Here is a 2,710-nt window from a genome sequence, read left to right on the forward strand (position 1 = left end):
TTAAGCTCCACATTATGTCTATGATTTTTTGTTACAACTCTGAAGAATGAGAAATTCCCTATAGAAAAAGTAAATCACCTGGGGCTTGAGATAAATCACATTCAAATAGAATTATAATTCAACAACAAAAGCACCAAGCTTGTAACGATGGGACTTTGCGGATCTACCAGCTACATTTACCTCTTTATCCCTAAAATATACATACATTGAGGACAATTCAATTTACTTCGGCTCCCCAAGATAAGGGTCTTCATCACAGCGTGTGCCAATGGTTCTTACTTTCCATGGCAGTCCCCTTTAGTCCTTAGAAAGACCCCAAAAATCCCAGTGCCACCACCCAGAGGGCCCGCTGCAGGGATTGCACTGCATTCAGCTCTACTCAAGGCAATTGCAGAGAGCACTGAGAACACGGGAGATTCTCCTTTTTCCTGTAAAAGAACGATCACGTGTTCGTAGCTGGAAAGTAGAGCATTGTTTTACTCCAATGCTGAAATTCATACCTTACGCTCACAAGATCTGTTGCAAGAGAGACGAAGTAGCCAAGTAAAAGCTAAATTAATTCAATATGAAAGTGCCTCAGAACAAGCACTTCACAAAACTGGCGTAACGCTGCTTAATTGCAAGGACTTAATTTTTGATTTCAGCACCACTTTAAAGGGTTACTGCACCATTAAGATCAAAACCTTTCTATTAGTTGTCTTCCCCCAAAAAATTCATATGCAAGAACCTCAGCCCCATCACCTTATGGAGGCAGATTCCTCAAGCCCTGATCTGAGACACTACCTCATTGCTGGTGGGCCATGTGCAGCAAGCAAGGAAAACGCTTCTGCAGAGCCCATGGCACACAGTTGCTGGCAGTGGAGCTGGGCTGGTATGGGAGACAGCTCACCCAGGGCCGTTACATCACAGCCATCCTCACTGGCCAAGTATGACAAAATCCCTCCCGACAGCCCGGTGTGATGCAGCCTCATGGAAGGGAATTTCACCCTACAGAAGGCTCCAAAATGCCGAGGGGGTTGGGGTGGGGCAGACGGTTAATAAAAAGCTCCAGGTTTTCTCTGTATTGCAGTCTCCGTCCATGCTATCTGCTATTTATCTTGCGATTGAACTATCCCACAAAACTTCACACACTGTATCACTTAAGCTAAAAATGAAATGGACCGTTTTCTGGGACGAATCCCAATTGCTTAACACGTCCCAGGATGCCCAGGCGTCTCAGGCAGGAAATGAACACTGGTGTATCTCGTTGAAACTAGGGCACTGATTCAGTGCAGACAGAGGAAAGTATTTCCCTTACTCAATCAGCAACACGATGTTCTTATTGGTGGTCCCAGCTCCAGGAATTCACCAGACTCGTGGCTGCACTAGAGATCGAGCAAGTCCCCAGAAACAGGATGCGTCTCCTGGCACCTTGTTTTAATTCCTTAAATGAAATGATCAGAAGGAATGACTGGCTGAAGATGAGAGAGGTCTGGCTAAGAGGATGTGTTTCCCTTTGCAAGAACCCCTCTTGCACAAGGCAAATGGAGAGGGGCATCTCTAAGCTGATTCGATCACTCAGGGTTGGGGGAGAACCTGGGCATTTCCATCCCACACCTTACTCTTGAATTAAGCAGACATGGAGGAGTTATTAAATAAATGGCGCATTTCTGAACTAATTAATCCTCACAGCGGCCCTACAACGCAGGGCTGTACATACAATAAAAAGCCAAAGAAATAACAGATTGTTTACTGGCTGTTGAATTAATGACTGCCAGGTTACTAATTAGAAGCTCAGGGGCAGATCTCCTGGAGAACTTCACCGAGGATCAGTGCAGTGTCTCACACTGCTGTGGCTGGCTGTGCCAAGCTGCATTCCCAGCTGATGACACAGCCCTAGCAGCATGCACAGCACTGCCTCTTGTATTTGGTACTCATGAGTCATAAAATTATGGAGAGCACTATAAATTCTGTTTATGCCTCTCTCTCTTAAGATATGTAAAACAACTATGTAAAAGAGCTCTGAAAGCTGTCCTCTCAGCCTTCAAAGCCTTGTTTAAGCAGCGCTGTATGATTCCCCTTAATACAATTGTCTGGAAGTCTAAACTTTGGTAATTATTTCAAATGAAAAAGAACAGCAGGAGGCTCTGTTGGAGGGAATATAAACAATTATCACTTGCACGAAGGCTATGCCAGTTATGAAATAAACTTGAATGGGTCTGCTCTTGAAAAGCCTGAGTACTACATTTACTGATCCGACATAGCAGGCCTCTCAGCTGTGCTTCATGCATCAAACGCTGTGCCTGAGCCACAGACAAACCCGTGAGATGCAGCAAGAGGGGAAATCCCACTACTCTGGGGTATTCTGCTGGGTAACCTCATAGCAGCACCAGGGGGAGTGTGCACACAGAGCTCAGGGTGATGAGGCTGGTATAGGTTGCCCAAAGGAGCTGGGGATGCACCATCCTTGGAGACGTACAGGCCAGGTTGGGTGGCAAACCTTTCCACAGCAGGGACTTGGAACTGGAGGATCAAGGTCTGTTCTAACCCAAGCCATTCTATAATTCTATGATTGTACCAGCAGACCTGCCTTGTTAGTCTCAAGGCAAACCACAGTCCTGCAAGCACAAAAGGTGGGAACTAATGGGTAAGGCTCATCTTTGCTTGGCAGTTCTCAGTAGACTCTCAAATCTTTAGCACAATTCTCTTGTTTTTTCTCTTTTTTTTTTTT

The sequence above is a fragment of the Meleagris gallopavo genome, chromosome 8 (assembly GCF_000146605.3).
Source record: "Meleagris gallopavo isolate NT-WF06-2002-E0010 breed Aviagen turkey brand Nicholas breeding stock chromosome 8, Turkey_5.1, whole genome shotgun sequence".
Classification (NCBI taxonomy): Eukaryota; Metazoa; Chordata; class Aves; order Galliformes; family Phasianidae; genus Meleagris; species Meleagris gallopavo.